The sequence below is a fragment of the Solenopsis invicta genome, chromosome 11 (genome assembly GCF_016802725.1).
Source record: "Solenopsis invicta isolate M01_SB chromosome 11, UNIL_Sinv_3.0, whole genome shotgun sequence".
NCBI classification, from domain to species: Eukaryota; Metazoa; Arthropoda; class Insecta; order Hymenoptera; family Formicidae; genus Solenopsis; species Solenopsis invicta.
In genome coordinates, this window is record NC_052674.1 from 12,891,558 (window position 1) to 12,910,499 (window position 18,942).

Sequence of the window (18,942 nt, forward strand, 5' to 3'; positions counted from 1 at the left end):
ACCGTATTCCCCAGATCTGGCCCCCTGTGACTTTTTCTTGTTCCCTAAACTGAAGAGGCCCATGAAAGGACGACGTTACGCTACGCTTGACGAGATAAAGACGGCATCGAAGGAAGAGCTGAACAAGATAAAAAAAAATGATTTTTTGAAGTGCTTCGAAGATTGGAAAAACCGTTGGCACAAGTGTATAATATCTCATGGGGATTACTTTGAAGGGGACAAAATAGATATTCATGAATAAATAAATAATTTTTGAAAAAACACAAAATTCGCGATACTTTTTGAACACACCTCGTATATCCAAAACAATATAACATTTTATTGGTCTCTCCATTCGCAGTTTAATATAAAATAGAAAAAATCTTATTTTAACAATGCTTAGTATGTCTCTAAATCAATAAGCAGATTTAGAAATAGCAATAAATATTTAGAAATGTAAATCAATGGCACTAGTATGACGGAATAAACAAAATGGTTATAAAACTGTACTGAGGTTTCATCTTATCATAATTTATATTTTTCTAAAGACAAATAAAATATTTTCATAAAATGTGTGCTTCCTTAGAAGAGTAACAAACACAGATATCTATCTAATAATAAATATCTGTGGTAACAAACCAATACAATTTTGTTTTATTCATTTCTTTTACTTAACAATTTGTTACAATTTTCTTATGATATTTATTTTTGTTTTATTTAATTAATCAAGTTTGAAGTAAAAGGTGATTATTTGATGAGTGATGCCGTTGAGGCGCCGATTTGCAGCACACGGACAGCACCGGCAGCCAGAAGGAACAGACGTACTCTCCCCACTCCTCGGCATTCGGCTGATTCGGCGTGCGTCGTCGAGGCTCGACGGTCGAGCAGCCAAGGCGACGAGTGGGGACTGGGGAGGTCTTCCTGTCTCTTTCTTTCTCGAGCGATGCTTCTCCTTCTCGCTGTATCCTCTTCTGTCTCGAGCGTTCTCTTCTTTCTTGTTACAGGCATAGCTTTGCTTTCAGCTACGAATTCCGATTTTCGGGCGCAGAGTCGAGCGCGCGAGCGCGCGGGCAACATATATATATATATATATATATATATATATATATATATATATATATACAGGGTGATTCAGAATAACCCGTTGTCTTTCAAGGGACATATTCCTGATCGAATTCTAAGACGATTTTTCCTTTGCCAAAAATTTGTCGGACGCTTAGATTTTGAAATATCAGCCGATTAAGTTAGCGTATCACGGGTCGAATACAGATGGTACGCAGGGGCGGCGCACTCACCGTTACGCGCGGGTGTGTCGTGAGGTGCCTGCTGCGCTCAGCTGATACAACACACAAGTCTTTCTTCCCTCTCACACACACACACACACACACACACACACACACACACACTCTCTCTCTCTCTCTCTCTCTCTCTCTCTCTCTCTCTCTCTCTCTGTCACATCACAATGCTTTAACTGAAAAATGTAATTAATTTTCTTCTTAATTTTAATGATTTTAATAAGAGAAGTGCCAGGACGTGGCGTCATCTTGCGTGACGTTTCGATTCGCCGCGGAGGCACTGGGGGGGAGGCGCAGGCGCTGACCCCCCGCGAAGATTGTATAAATAGGAAAATCACGATCGATGCATCACTCAATAACCCTTCGATTATTAGGAGCGTTAAGAAGATCGCTAAGAAGACGATATGGCAGAATACACCGTCGCAGAATACTACGACATGATGATGGTCCTTGGAGAATGTCAGGGGCTACCTTACGTAGCTTCAAGAAGATATGAAGAATTATATCCGGATAGGCCAAGACATCCCTCGGGCAGCGTTATACTTGCAACAGCTCAACGGTTTCACGAAACCGGTAGCGTGTTACCACAGAAGAAAAATTGTGGCAGAAATCGCAATGCAAGAAATTTGCAAAATGTGGAGACAGTTCTTCGTGATGTCGAACAGCAACCTGAAACTAGTATTCGGGTTAATGCTCGCGAACACGGATTGTCTTACTCCACAGTTCAGCGAATATTAAAAGACGAAAAACTTCACGCTTATCACTATACTAGCGTGCAAGATTTGCGAGAGGAAAACTATCCTCGAAGAAGAGCATTTTGCGAAAATTTCCTGAGGAGAGTAGAGGATGATCCGGAATTTCCTTCTCGAGTGATATTCAGCGATGAGTCGCTGTTCACTCGAGATGGAATTTTCAATTGTCACAACATGCACGCATGGAATGACGAAAATCCTCACGTTACTCGACTCAGGAATTTTCAAGTTAGATGGAAGTTTAATGTTTGGGCCGGAATCTTCGGCACCACGATATTGGGTCCGGTAATTCTTCCGGACATCTTAAATGGCGTATCGTACGTCGAATTTTTATCGGAAAATCTTCCCGATTTTTTGGAAGATGTGCCATTAGCAGACAGAAACAAAATAATATTCCAGCAAGATGGTGCCGGACCACATAATGCCCGAGTGGTCACAAATTTTTTAAACGAACAATTTCCTGACAGATGGATGGGTCGTTATGGACCAATACGCTGACCCGCTAGATCTCCGGATCTTAATCCATTAGATTTCTTTTTATGGGGACATTGCAAAGAAATCATTTACAGGAAGCTTCCTGAAAACGTAGAAGAGTTAAACAACAAACTCCATCATGCAATTTGGAATATTGAAGAAGATGTTTTGGAAAGGATGCAAGAAAATCTGTTAAGACGCATGAGAGCCTGCATCACGATGGACGGTGGTCACTTTGAGCACTTGTTATGAAGAAAACTCTTCGAAGAGAATTAATCTGCCCTTTTCAGGGCAACCAAATAATTTATTTCGAGGAACTATCTTTGGTTTTAACAAATTATTACACTGAGAAAAAAATTTATTTGAATACTTGCAATGACACAATTTATTAAATCTAAATAAATATTTATTCAGTAAAAAAATGATAGTTAAATTACATTAGTGATTCTTGTATTAAAGAAATATTTAATTACATTTAATAAATTATGTCATTGCAAGTATTCAAACAAATATTTATTAAAATTCAATAACTTTTTTTCTCAGTGTAGAATCTCTTGATATAAAAAAAATAATTTTAATAAAATAAATAGAAAAATATTTTTCAATAAATTTTATTATTAAAAACAGTATTAATCACTACTTTACTTTTAAATTGCCGCGTTCTAACTTCTGTTCGACCAATCACGCATTCATATTCGATCATAACGTAACCCATAAAATCAGTCGGCTCTTTCCTGTTGTCGAGTAAACACGTGTTGTCTGTTCGTCGCGCGTAAACACGAGTTTTTTCGAGCTACATATTTTCGCACGCCGAATGACTAATACTTATTTGCAGTGATCGTTACTCGAAGTGTTCGTTAATTAGTTACTGAAGTTTTATCGATCAAGTGAATGTGTATTATGAATTGTGCATTACGATACTAAAGTGATAATTTACGAGAGGATCAACGAAACTTTGGTCTGTCGTGGAGACAACTAATTGATCGCTGACAGAATAATACGTAAGTAAATGCATGTCCAAACTTGTTTATGCAAGCACGCGCTCTCTCTCTCTCTCTCCCTCTCTTTCTTCCCCCCTCCTCTCTTTCTGTGACAAAAAAAGTACTACTGTTTCTAAAAACTTGAGATGTAAATACTTTTGTAGATTTTGTGCAATTCTTTGTTCGATTCTTCGACTGTACAAAGAATTTCCTGGCACTTCTCTTATTAAAATCATTAAAATTAAGAAGAAAATTAATTACATTTTTCAGTTAAAGCATTGTGATGTGACAGAGAGAGAGAGAGAGAGAGAGAGAGAGAGAGAGAGAGAGAATGAATGAATGAATGAATAAGCATTTATTCTGTCCTAGGGCAAGCCCTCTAAGGACGCACAGAAGTACAGAAAAACGTAGAGAGTAACAATAATATCACTTACAAACTAAGAACAAACGAAATTGCAGGAGAATACTAAGCTGCAAAGAAGAAGTAGATATAACTGAGATAACTAAACTATATAATAATTCTGTAATAACAAAACAAAGCAAATGAAATAACATATCGGTGATAGTAATGTTTGTAGTGAGTGAAGTTGAAGAGCGCTATGTGCTAGGCGGAGGGGGGGGGAGGGATTATAGCACGACCGCGGCTCAATAAATAGCCGAAGAGCGAGCGCTTAAAGGCGCTAGTTGAGGCAGTCTCCCTGACGGCAGGAGGGAGATTGTTCCAAAGAGAGCATGCGGTCGAATGAAAGGAACGTTGGTAGGTGGAGGTGCGGCAGAAGGGGATGGCAAGATCGAGGGAAGAGGAGGGGGAGGAGCGCAGGTGTGACAGAGGGCGGTGAAGAGGACGGAAATTTTCTGAGAGATAGGGGGGAGACGAATTAAGGATGATAGAGAATAGGAGGCAACATGTGAGATACTCCCTCCTGTCGTCAGAGCTGAGCCACCCCAACCTCTCGTAGTACCCCGAAATGTGCTCATCCTTGCGAAGATTGTAAATGAACCGCACGCATGAGTTCATTAGGCGTCTTAGCTTTAGTTTTTGTTGCCCCGTTAAATCTGTAAAGAGGGCCGCACAGTAGTCAAAGACGGGGAAGATGAGAGCCGTGACGAGCTGAGTACGGAGGCGCAAGGAGAGGCAGCCGGAGAAAGCTTTTAGCCGCCAAAGGATACCGTTGACGCGGCTCGAGGTGCCGCGAACTTGTTCCGACCAGCTGAGAGAGCTGGATAGACAGATGCCGAGATTTGTGACCTTGTCGGTTGTTTCAATTGGTGCGCCGTTGAGGTAAAGTTGGATACGAGAGGAGGGGATGCTGTTGATGAATTTAGAGGACCCCAGGAGCATGGATTTGGTTTTGCGAGCGTTAAGGATGAGAAAGTTGTTCTGGGCCCAGGACTCGATTGCGGCAATGTCCGCTCTGACCTTAGCGAGAGCGGCGTCAATTTCAGCAGGTGGAAAGTGAATGTAAATTTGAAGGTCGTCCGCGTACAGGATGTGGTTGCAATGTTTTAGAACGGATCTGAGATCGTTAATGAAGAGTGAAAAGAGCAGGGGGCCGAGAACCGAGCCCTGGGGGACCCCGGCGAGAACAGGCATCCAAGACGAGAAGGAGCCGTCCGGGCCACGCACGCGCTGGTGACGCCCCGTAAGGTAGGACCGCACCCATTGGCAGGCGGAGGGAGACAGGCGGAAGGAGCACAGCTTACGAAGAAGGAGCTCGTGAGAGACCGTATCGAAGGCCTTTGTAAAGTCGAACAGGACGAGCAAAGTGACCATCCTTTTATCGATGGCCAGTCTCACATCGTCGAGCAGCTTCAGTAGAGCCGTTTGTGTGCTATGCCCCCTTCGGAAGCCGGTTTGGAGAGGATCAAGAAGGTTGTAGGTCGATAGGTGGGAGGAAAGTTGCTCGAAGGCAACGCGTTCGAGCACTTTGGACAGGAAGCAAAGCAAGGATATAGGGCGGAAATGGGAAGGTTCGGAGGGATGCTTGGATTTGGGAAGTGGAATAATGTGAGAGAGTTTCCAGGAGGAGGGAAAGGAGGAAGTGGTAAAGGACCGGTTAAAGATATCAAGGATGAAAGTAAAGATGCACGGAAGACACATTAAGATGAGGCGACGATTGATGTCGTCGGGTCCGGAAGAGTTGGAGGTGCTGTGGCGCAGAGCACGCAACAGAGCGTCGGGTGTAATATGAAGGAAGTAAAAGGTGGAAGGGTCGGCTAGAGGCGAGGAAGAGACAGAGAAGCAAGGAAGAGGAGAGAGAGAGTAGGGTGGGCTAGAGGGAGAGATTTGAAGAGAGCCTGGCGGCGGGATAGGGGGGTCGGGTGAGGCGAGGTGAGCTAAGGAGAAGAAGGAGTTCAGGATTTCTAGGGAGACATTTAGATGCGGACACTGGGTCCCAGCGCTAGCGAGGAAAAGAGAGCGCAAGTCGGACCATAATCGTGCTGCGCTGGAGGTCGAGCCAAGCCTTTTAGTCAAGTAAGTATTTTTGGCGGACTTAATAGCGGCCTTGGCTTGGTTGCGGAGCACTCGAAAGGTTTCCCTCCTCGAGGGAGAGGGGAGGCGGAGGAAAGCTCTCCTAGCTACGTCCCGCCTTCGCAGGAGATCACGGATGGTGTCGTTTATCCAAGGGGCGGGAGGTCTCCTCGCTATGAACGATTTTAACGGGAAGAGTTCGTCACGAGCAGAGGTAAGGAGTTGACAGAAAGCGAGAACCATGTCGTCGACATGGGAGAAATTGCGGATGCATAGCCAGTTGGGAGATAACAGGAGACTGTGGAGAGTCTGTAAGTCGGTCCTGGAGTGATCGCGGATGATGACAAGGCGAGGGAGAGAGAGAGAGAGAGAGAGAGAGAGAGAGTGTGTGTGTGTGTGTGTGTGTGTGTGTGTGTGTGTGTGTGTGTGTGTGTGTGTGTGTGTGTGTGTGTAAGAGAGAGGGAAGAAAGACTTGTGTGTTGTATCAGCTGAGCGCAGCAGGCACCTCACGACACACCCGCGCGTAACGGTGAGTGCGCCGCCCCTGCGTACCATCTGTATTCGACCCGTGATACGCTAACTTAATCGGCTGATATTTCAAAATCTAAGCGTCCGACAAATTTTTGGCAAAGGAAAAATCGTCTTAGAATTCGATCAGGAATATGTCCCTTGAAAGACAACGGGTTATTCTGAATCACCCTGTATATGTCCAGGGGCAGTTTCCGGGACAAAAAATAAAATTGCATGAAAATATTTTTAAAGTATTTTTCTTACTGTAATATATCTCTTGTATAATTAGAACAAATGTATTCACATTTATTCTCGAGAAAAAACTGAATTTGGCAGTTTCCAGGACAATTTACAGATTGGCCGTTTCTGGGACATTGTTGATTCCAGGACACTTTACAGATTAGTAGTTTCCGGGACATTGGTAGTTTCCAGAACACTTTAGAGATTGGTAGTTTCCGGGACATTGGTAGTTTCCAGGACATTTTACAGATTGATAGTTTCCGGGATATTGACAGCTACCGAAACATTGGTAATTCCAGGGCATAGTTCAAAATGGGTTTAATAAGTACTTTTTATAAAGCGGGAACGGGCTAAACAAGTACTTTTTATAAAGATTTGAAGTAAATATAATACGTAGACGCAGCACTGTAATGAATCAGTATGACGGATATCTTAAGATCTAATTCGCTAACTTCAACGCTTAATAACTTTCTTCGTAGAGCTAACCGCCACGTTTTTCTTGCAGATTCTTTCATTTTGTGTGAAAACGCATCGAATAAGTACTTTTTTTTTATCAAGATTTAAGATAAGGATGTAATTCTAAATAATTACCGAAATATTAATCAGTGTACTGTCAGATGATATAAACTACTATCTTCATGTTCAATTTACTGCTTAGTTTTGAAATTAGATATATATGGAGCTTTTTTAAACGCAATGTTTATGAAAAGTAATTTTCATTGCAGATAAAATATTTTTTAAATTTACGTCCTGGAACATGCCATACAATTTGTATGAAGTTTTTTCATATATGGCATGTTTCAGTACATGCGTGGATTTTTTTTAAAAATGCGACATATTTCTGTTCGTATTAAAAATTTTTATTATTTCATAAACAATGTGATGTTTAAAAATCTTAGCACATAACTACATTAATTTAGTAAATAACTAAATCAGGAAAAAGATAATAAATATAGAACGACTTAAAGTATACTTCTTCTAAAAAGTATACTTTTAGTTATATACTAAATTAATTTAATTAGCAGTTATGCGCTAAGATTTTAAAACATATTGTTGTAACAACCCGTTTCTCTTGGATAGAGATCGCGCACGGACGTAGCTCGTCGGGAATTCCAGGGCACGATCCGGGTTAAGAGAGAATTAGACTCGTGTGTTTGAACGTGAAAAATAGGTACAGGTTTTATTGAGTGACGAATACAAATGTCTTACAGCTAATATGTACAGAGGGTTCGGCGCGGGGAACGTCGTCGGCGCGGTTGCCGCTTCTTCCCACTGCAGGTGCGTGGTTTGCGCGGTCGGCGTTTGTTTTCGGCGCGCGGGCGGCCCCGTGTTTTTCGGCCTTGCGAGGTCGCGTGCTCGGCTTTTCGCGGTCGCCAGCACGGTAGCGGGGCGCGGGGCGTCGCTCGGCTGAGCGGCTCTTTAAATCCGCGGCGGTTGTGTTGTGATCTTACTCGCAGGCAGGATGCGACGGCTACGTCGAGTACGCTCGACGGAGGCAAAGACGCTTTACCCCGTTCTTCTGTAGCCGCCGCGGTAGGATCGGATCGGTGTCGAGGAAAGCCGGTCGGGCAAGTACGCTTGCCTGAGCCCAAGACACTTGAGCCCAGCTTCGGCGAGGAGAGACGGGTGCGAAAGCGGTAGCCGTCGAGAACGCTCGACAGAGGCCAAGACTCTTGACCCCAGGACTACCTCGGGAGACTTCTTCGGAGACTAGTCGGCGGAGTAGCGGTCCGAGCAGTCGGCGGAGAAGAAGCGCAGCATCTTGCTGCTCCGGCGCTTTTATACCCGCATCTCGAGACGTCGGGAACGTTCGGTGGCGGTTCGGTTCGTGTCGGAGCCAGCGTCCCCGCCGCTCGAGATCGGTTGCGTGGTGGGCGGACGGAGGCGCGTGAGCACGTCGCTAGCGCGTGCCGGTTTGGGGCCGGTGCGCGTGCGCGGCGCGGTAGCCGCGACGCGCGGATGCCTCGCTGCTCGTATTGGCGCGTTTAAAGTCGTTTATCGGCGCGTAGCGCCTTGTGTGACGCTCGGCGGATGTTCGGCCGGCGTTTTGCGGACGGTGACCGGTCCGTCGGGGGGGTCGCGCGGAAGCGGTTTGTTACACCACCCCCTTCCTAAGAATGCCTGAAATTAGAGGCATACTATTCATTTTCCCGGTGTGCGGGGAGTGTCGTAGGACTTCTCTCGACATGATCGGAGTCGTCCGGCACGGTCGAAGCGCAAGTGCCACCGTCGAGCTCCGAGTCTGGCCTTGTACTCGCGGCCGGAGTGGATGGCGAAGTACGGTACCTCTACCGTGATGCCCGGTGCGACTTCCACTGGCACAGGTGGTGGCGGCAGCGGCCCCATCAATCGGATCGGGTTGAGGGACGGCTGTGGTTTTTCCGGTCGTGTCGCTATCGGCCGCGGTATTGGCGGCGGTGGTGTCGTCGTGAGCCAGGAGATCTTGGTCTGCGTCTGGCGGTCGGATGGCTGTCGTAGCTGGCCCCGTCTGACACCGGCTATAGCGGCTGGTTTCCGCGGCTGTTCTCTCGGCTCGGTGGACTGGCTGGGTCCAGTTCCGGAGGCTGGCCGTGACTGGCTTGGTCCGGCTTCGTCCATGCCGGGTCGCTCCGGGTCGTATTCGGCCACGGGTTCGCCCAGGAAGTCCCGGATGATGCTCAGGATATCGTCGGATGCTGCGTCGCTTGCCATGGCTCGCGTCAAAGTGAGCTCTGCGATGCCTGGGCCGTTATGTTCAAATTCGGGCGGACGTCCTTCCCCCAGATCGGTGTTGTCATCTTCGGCCGCATTGTTTTCATCCTCGGTGTCGGTGTCACCGTCGGCTCGTGGAGTGGGGGCTGGCTTCAGATCTTGGATGTGCGTGTGTCGGTACCACTTCCCCCTTTTGCTCCGGAGGTCGACTATAACGGGTGAGATGATTTTCCGGATTTCTAGCGGTCCAATGTATTTTGGCGCGAGTTTTGCGTTGAAGGCATCCGCGCGCCGCGACAACGGGCGGTCGCGCTTCCATACCCATTCGCCTAGCCGCGGTCGCCAATTCCGGCGGCGCAGATTATAGTATCGTTCTTGCCTTTGAAACGCTCGGGCAAGTTTTATGCGTACGACTTCGTACGCCTCGCGTAGGCGTCGTTGCAGCGCGTGCGGCGCCTCTGCGTCGTTCGATGCCGCGCGTTCTCCCGGACGTCGTAGTTCGCGGCCGTGGTTTAGGAACGCCGGCGTATGCCCCGTTGCTTCGTGCACTGCGGTATTGTAAGCGAACTGTAGTTCAGCGAGGTATGCGTCCCACTTGCGGTGGTCCTTTTTTACGTACAGGCTGATCATTGTTTTTACGGACCGATTCGTGCGTTCGACCGGATTACAGTGCGGGGCGTACGCCGGCGTTAATCGGTGGCGGATCTGCAGTTTCTGCAGAAGCTGGGTCAGTGAGGCCGAACGCAGCTGGGTCCCGTTGTCGGAGAGGATTTCGTCGGGGCATCCGTGGCGGAGCACGATAGCTTCCGTGAGGGCGGCGGTCACGTTTTGTGCGGTGGCGCGGCGGAGAGCACGCATCTCGAGCCATTTGGTGAACCGGTCTTGCATAGTGAGGAGCCACGTGTGGCCCCGGGAGGATCGTGGTAACGGCCCTATGAGATCGATGGCAACTTGTTGCCACGGTCGCGTAATTACGGTCGGGTGGAGCAGTCCGGCGGGTCGGCGCTGCTCCGCTTTGTGAGCCAGGCATGTCTCGCACCGCCGCACGTATTGGGCTATGTCGCGGAACATTCCGGGCCAGTGGTACTGTGCGGCGATGCGCGAGATCGTCTTGGCGATCCCGAGATGTCCGGCGGTCGGCTCGTCGTGATACCGCCGCAGGATCTCGGTGCGTCCTTCGCGGGGGACGCACTCTTTCCATTGTGCGTCGCTCGGCGTTTCGGACAAGTCGAGGGTATGTAGCATGTGTTTGTATAATTTCCCGTCTTCGATGCGGAAGTCGGGGGCGTCGTGCGGCGCGTTGCGTGCGGTTCTCCACCATTTCCGGTACCACGGGCATCGGGGCTCCGCGATGACGTTGACGGCGTGTCGGCGGGACAAGGCATCGGCTACCTTGTTCAACGCTCCTTTGCGGTATTGAACGTCAAAGTCGTATTGTCGTAACTCGAATGCCCACCGTCCGAGTCGGCCGGTGGGCGAGTCGAGTTTTTGTAGCCAGCGGAGTGACTGGTGATCGGTCACGACCTTAAAGCGATAGCCCTCGAGGTAATCCCTCATTCGGCGTATTCCCCACAGTATTGCGAGACACTCCAGCTCCGTCGCGCTGTAGTTTCGTTCGGCGGGATTCAGGGTACGACTGGCATATGCGATCACGCGCTCGCCCTCGGGGAAGTATTGTGTGAGTACGGCCCCCAGGCCGGTCGTACTCGCGTCCGTTTGTAAGACGAATTGTCTCTCGAAATCCGGGCAGGCCAATACCGGCGCGGTCGTGAGCGTTCTCTTCAGGGCGTCAAACGCCTCCTGCTCCGAGGTTCCCCACCTCCAGGCGGCGTTTTTGCGAGTGAGTGCGGTTAGCGGGGCGGCGAGGGTCGCGAAGTCGCGTATGAATCGGCGGTACCACGAGGCGATGCCGAGGAATTGGCGTACTTGCCGCACGGTGTGCGGCACCGGCCACTCTACGATCGTGTTGGTCTTTTCCGGGTCGGTTCGTATGCCCTCGCGGTCCACGACGTGTCCGAGATACTTGATTGTTGTCGTACCGAACCGGCATTTCGCGGGGTTAAGCCGGAGTTGGGCGGATCTTAGTCGCGAAAAGACTTCTCGCAGGGTGTCGAGGTGCTCGTCGAAGGTTCGGCTAACGACGATAATGTCGTCTAGGTAGACGAACACGCTAGGCTCTAACTCCGGGCCTAGTATGCCGTCCAGTAACCGTTGGAACGTGGCGGGCGCGGAATGCAGTCCGAAGGGCATTACGCGGAACTGCATTAGTCCGCGTCCGGGCACCGTGAACGCGGTAATCGGTCGGCTTTCCGGTGCTAGCGGCACCTGCCAGTAGCCGCTCTCCAGGTCGAGCGTGGTCAGGAACTGCGCGCCGCGAAGTTTATCCAGCGTCGCGGCGATCTGTGGCAGCGGATACGCGTCGCGTTCGGTCACATCGTTTACCCTGCGGAAATCGATGCAAAAGCGTGGTTTGCCGTCCTTTTTTCTCACGATCACGATAGGTGAGCTCCACGCGCTTTGCGACGGCTCGATGATTCCGTTACGGAGCATTTCGTCGACCTCGCGGTCGATGATGGCCTGCATCGCCGGATTCCGAGGACGGTACCGTTGCTTAATCGGCGGATGATTTCTGACGCGTATCGTGTGTTGCAGCCGGTCGGTCGGTCCGTGTACGGCTTCGAATCGGGGGAGTTCTTCGGCGAGGAAGGCTTGCAGGCGTTCCTGTTCTCCCTCCCCTTCGGCCGCGGGTCGTATCGGGAGGGTTGCGTGCGGAGGAGTGCGTGCCCTCGCGGCGTGTTTCGGTGGCGGCGGGATGGCGATTTGGGCCCGAGCCATGATATCGACGCCGAAAAGTACGTCGGTGTCGAGTCCGGGTAATATTTGGAACTCGTGCGAAATTGCTCGGTTGCTGATGACGATCGGTAGCACGATGCATCCCCCAATCGGTACGCTCGACCCGTCCGCCACGTAGACCTGGCCGGTGACGGGTCGTATCTCTCGCCCTCGGCGTCGTAGACGGTTCGCGGTAGCCGGGCTCACGAAGGAGGCTTCCGAGCCCGAGTCCAGGAGGACCTCGAGCTCGTGCTGGTCGATTCTGAGGTAGATGTGCGGTCGCGGTTTAAATATTACTCGGAGGACCGGGGTGCGGCAGGGGCCTCCCCGGCCCTGGTGGCGTTTCCCGGCGGCGGGTGGCAGTCGCGTGTGTAGACGCCGTCTTTCCCGCACTGGGAACAGAATTTTTTCGCGATGCGACGGCAGTCGAACCGAGTGTGCCCGCGCTGCTTGCAGCGCCAGCAGCATTCGTTCTTGTCGTACGTGGTCGCGGCGGTGTTGGTGGCGGTTGGCTTGGGGGCGACGCCGCGATCGCGGCATTGCGCGCTGATTTCCTCGAATTCCTCCGCCTGACGGAGCAGGTCGGTTGTTCGGCGGAGGCCGTCGCGGCGGACGTACAACTTGTACCGCGGTTGGAGGTTTTCGTACAGCAGGTCGAGCTGCTCCTCCTTTTCGTACCCGCCTGCGCGTCTCATCATGGTGAGGAGTTCCGTCGCGTACTTGCGGTATAGCTCGTCGGTACCTTGTTTTCGCGCCTGAATGTCCCGTTTTAATTTGGCGACGTATCGCCGTGGTAAGTAATATTCCCGGAATTCGCCGGTGAACGCCTGCCAGTCGTCCCAGGAGTCGCGATTGTTGCGGTACCACAGGAGCGCTTCCCCGCGCAGCAGTTCGGGGAGACCGCGCAATAACTGTGCGTCGGAGAACCCGTACTCTCGCTGTAGTTCGTCGACCCGCTCAAGGAACGCGATGGGGTCTTTCCCTTCGAAGTGGCATCCCCACTTCCGTATCTGGTTCATTTGCTTGGCGTCGGACGCGTGCCCCCCGCCAGCGAGTGGTGGGTCCGGTATCTCGATGCGGATCTCGGTCTGGTCCTCCGGGGGCGGCATGTTCGCGGGCTGATATTCGGGATGCGCGGTCGCGTATTCCCGTAAGCGGCGGCGGAGATCGTCCACGTTCCCGGTTGTGTCCAGCCTGAGAGTTTCGAGGTGCGACTCTAGCGCGGTACGGTCTATTCGGTAGATCCAGCTTCTCGGCATGGCCAACGCGGGTCTAATTCTCTCCGGACGGCAACGGTCCCTGTTCGGGCGCCATGTAACAACCCGTTTCTCTTGGATAGAGATCGCGCACGGACGTAGCTCGTCGGGAATTCCAGGGCACGATCCGGGTTAAGAGAGAATTAGACTCGTGTGTTTGAACGTGAAAAATAGGTACAGGTTTTATTGAGTGACGAATACAAATGTCTTACAGCTAATATGTACAGAGGGTTCCGCGCGGGGAACGTCGTCGGCGCGGTTGCCGCTTCTTCCCACGGCAGGTGCGTGGTTTGCGCGGTCGGCGTTTGTTTTCGGCGCGCGGGCGGCCCCGTGTTTTTCGGCCTTGCGAGGTCGCGTGCTCGGCTTTTCGCGGTCGCCAGCACGGTAGCGGGGCGCGGGGCGTCGCTCGGCTGAGCGGCTCTTTAAATCCGCGGCGGTTGTGTTGTGATCTTACTCGCAGGCAGGATGCGACGGCTACGTCGAGTACGCTCGACGGAGGCAAAGACGCTTTACCCCGTTCTTCTGTAGCCGCCGCGGTAGGATCGGATCGGTGTCGAGGAAAGCCGGTCGGGCAAGTACGCTTGCCTGAGCCCAAGACACTTGAGCCCAGCTTCGGCGAGGAGAGACGGGTGCGAAAGCGGTAGCCGTCGAGAACGCTCGACAGAGGCCAAGACTCTTGACCCCAGGACTACCTCGGGAGACTTCTTCGGAGACTAGTCGGCGGAGTAGCGGTCCGAGCAGTCGGCGGAGAAGAAGCGCAGCATCTTGCTGCTCCGGCGCTTTTATACCCGCATCTCGAGACGTCGGGAACGTTCGGTGGCGGTTCGGTTCGTGTCGGAGCCAGCGTCCCCGCCGCTCGAGATCGGTTGCGTGGTGGGCGGACGGAGGCGCGTGAGCACGTCGCTAGCGCGTGCCGGTTTGGGGCCGGTGCGCGTGCGCGGCGCGGTAGCCGCGACGCGCGGATGCCTCGCTGCTCGTATTGGCGCGTTTAAAGTCGTTTATCGGCGCGTAGCGCCTTGTGTGACGCTCGGCGGATGTTCGGCCGGCGTTTTGCGGACGGTGACCGGTCCGTCGGGGGGGGTCGCGCGGAAGCGGTTTGTTACATTGTTTATAAAATAATAAAAATTTTCAATACAAATAGAAATATGTCGCATTTTTAAAAAAATCTATGCATGTCCTGGAACATGCCATACATGAAAAAATTTCATACGAATTGTATGGCATGTTCCAGGACGTAAACTAAAAATGTGATGTTTTATTTGCAATGAAATTTACTTTTCATAAACATTGCTTTCAAAAAGCTTCATATATATCTAATTTCAAAACTAAGCAGTAAATTGAACATAGAGCTACAAGTTTATATAATTTGACGGTGCATTAATTAATATTTCTATGGTAATTGTATAGAATAGCGTCCTCGCCTCAAATATTGATAAAAAAGGTATTTATTCAACGCGTTTTCACACAAAATGAAAGAATCTGCAAGAAAAACGTGGCGATCGACTCTGTGAAAGAAGTTATTAAGCGTTAAATTTAGCAAATTAGAGGTTAAGATATCTGTCACATTGATTCAATGACAGCGCTATGTCCACGTAATATTTATTTCAAATCTTTATAAAAAGTACTTATTCAACGCGTTTTCACTCAATATGAAAGAATTTGGAAGACAAACGTGACGGTCGACCTCGCCAAGCGAATTATGTTAGAGAGCAAAGAATTTGCGTTTGTAAAGCAGAGAATTTGTTTATTAAAACACACACAGAGAATTAATTCTATGCTTTAACAAACACATTTTTTATTTTACTATAAAAGTATCGGACGAGACAGTACAATTTTCAACAACTGTCATATTGTTCAATTTCTATTGTCGTATATTTTAAATAGCAGTTTTTATTTAATTTTTTGCAACATATTTAATCATTTCTTTGGCGATTTAGTATATCATAGTTATTCACGAATTTCTATAGAAAATAATAATTACAATTAATTTTCGTAGCAATTACCATAATTTGAAAATAAGGTTGTATATTTAAAACTATTGTTATGAACATATATTTACTTGTCTAAAATGTACCTTCTACGCAAATTTGATTAATTTATCAATTTATCGCTTTATTTATGAAAAAAGCGTGCATATCTGCAGAGCAATATATACTTAAAAACGCCGATGTTAAAATATGTAGTTTATTAGGAGTTTATTATACAAAGAGGTTTTCCAGACCTATAAAAAATATATAAGGATTTAATCTTTCAGGATAAGTTTATAATTAATATGTAATAGCAATTCTTGAATATTAAAAATTTTTAACTACATAGATTTAATTAAATAACTGTTCAAAATAGCATTAAGACATGTAAAAAAAGTTTTAAATATTTTAAACGCAGAAAATATAAATATTTTACAGTAAGAAACGTATACATATACAGGAATAAGATTTAATGAACATTTTGGAATTATTTATAATAAATTAAGTTTCATCGTAATATTAGCATGTAAAAATACGAAATGTTTTGTAAACTACACAATCTTCAAATATAAAGTCATTCTTATAAAAACTTAGCAATGTTGCTTATTAATAAAGAAACGTGTAATTTCAATTACTCATTTTATGTCATTACAAGATGACAATGTCCAGTGTCAAAAATATGAAAAGTTACTTACCTTTTTTCCACTTATTTAAATGGGAGAACTTCATTAAATTTTATATATTATAAAGAATACATCTACTTATTGAAAATAATTGAAAAATTATATATAATTTTGAATAATATATATTTTAAACATATTTCCATATAATTATGTTTTTTTTAACATAAAATTGTAATAAAATGATGTACCATGAAAATAGTATATAAAAACATATATTTCAAATACTTTTATTGCTTATAATTTTACAATAATACATGTATTGAATATGTAATGTAAATAACAATGATACAACATATAATAGTAATATCTAAACAATGAAAATAATTAAGAAATAAACGATGTAAAAAAAAATGATATTTTTGTAAAACAGTTTCGCTATCTAGTATGCAAAAGACGACCAAATATTTGTCTTCTATCATAAACGATGTAAAACGTATTTGAAAAACTAGAAAATTCGACACAGAAATTTAATGAAATACGTAATAATTCTAAAATCATTTTGAAAGCATGAATTAAATGAACGTCAAAATTAAATTTTTAGTTTATCCATTTTAATTTTTACTGCTTAAAAGAAATGCAAATTATAATTCTGAATATCGATTATTGTGAACAACTAATCGCAGTAGCCAAAAATTTAAATCTTATAACCAACAATTTTTGCGCTACTCAATAACTTCTTACATTACAAAATATATTCAGAATATTGAATGAGTATTTTAACAACTAAATACAGTGGCAAAAATTTAGTAAAAATCAGTTTTTTAATATAACATGCTGCTTTAAAAAATAAAAAATGTTCGTATATTTGTTTTCTCAATCATTGTAAAACTACTTTATTTCAGAAACATGAGTTTTATTCTTTTTTATTTGAGTATGTATCCATGTTTTAATTTCATCTGGTTTCCTGTCACTTAAGACATTATATGTCACTTTAACCTTATCTATTTCTGATAGAGATGGTAATTTTCTTTTACGTAAATATTGTGAAAAATACATTGTTACGTCTGTTTTTTCTTAATCCGTTTTTGTTGTGTATGTCTTCTAACAGTTATCGTTTTGCCATAATTATACTCTCAAGATTTCGTACATTTATCGAAAAGATGTGCTGAACGATTGAGTAAAATGGCAAGTCTAAGAAAAGAAGGAAATTTTATTTTTAATGCAACAGAAAAGTATAATCATGGTAAAATGATAACTGTTAGAAGACCTACACAATAAGAAAAACGGAATGGTATAAATTTTGTTAATTGCCATTACTGTAACGGATTTTATGCGCGAAATAATTTAAGACATCATGTCCAACAATGTAATGAAAATAAAAAATCTAATTCTTCTCGAACAATTTTACAAAGTGCTCGACGAACTCTTGGCAGATATCATCCAGAGACAAATAGAAGAATGAGAGTAGAAATATTGCCGATTTTGCAAGAGGATGAAGTAGTCAAAGCTATTAGGTATGACCGTGCAATCATTCTGTATGGAAATAGCATGTGCAAAAGTCAAATTCATCAACATCAGAGTATTTATATACGAGGTCATTTACGCCTCTTAGGCCTTTGGTATTAGCTTTGAGAAATCGAAATTCTCAAATGGATAATTTAGCGGCTGCATATGCTCCACAATTTTATAGAATAGTTGTTGAAGCAATCAATGACGTAGCAGAATTAGATGACAAAACAAACATGTATAAACATCCTACTAATGCTTCTACTCTTGGTACATGCCTAAAAAAGATCGGTAAAATCTTAGATGTGACATATATGATAGATAAAGATTTAATAAAGCGGAAAGATGTTGATGATTTTATGAAAATCTTTGATGTAGATTTTTTTGAAACTGTAAATAGAGTGGTAACAGAAACTCATACAAAAGTTAAACGGCAAAAAAAGACGATATTACCTCGAACAGGCGATATTAAATCTCTAAGTAATTATTTGAAAGGAAAAATGGAAGAATACAATGAAAAATTATCAAAAAATTTTTCATATGAGACATGGAAATCTTTAGCCGAGGTAACACTTACAGCTATTCAAGTGTTTAATCGTCGTCGAGCCGGAGAAACAGAAAGGATTTTAATCGAAGATTATAAAAACTACGTATGTGCCTGTGGCACAAGCTCTACATGTAAAACTACAAAATCCGACGAAACTCATAACTATGTTAGATTTACTATTCGTGGTAAATTATGTAGAACAGTTCCAGTGCTATTAGATGCAAATATGTTAAAAAGTATACAACTTTTGCTACAATATCGAAAAGATGCTAACGTGCCATCAGATAATCCATTTTTGTTTGGGTTACCAAGTAAAAATAAAAATAAATCTAAACATTTAGATGTTTGTAGACTAATGTGAGATTTTGCAAGTTTATGTGGAACAGAAAATAGCTCCGCACTTCGTGGTACTGCTTTGCGCAAATATGGTACCATTTTTGGATCACTTTGTAATGTACGACAAAATACAAACAATTTGTCTTGTTGTCATTTTTGGAATCACGTGATAGTTCAGCAATTAATTTCGTTTCTTCACTGGCACTATTTCCGGGAACATTAAATTTCAATTGATTATATTCATTTTTTTCCGATGTATTACTTATTTTGTTAACATTATTTTCTGAAAGTGCCGTCACTGCTGTTTCTTTAATTTCTGAACTCTGAGTTTCATCAGTTGGCTTATATTCAACAATATTATCTTGAATTACATTTTTTCCTAAACTATCAACACTTATATCATCTAAAACAAAGACAAAAATATATATCTAATAATATTTTACAAGCACATTAGTATTATTAAGTAATTTATTATGCATAA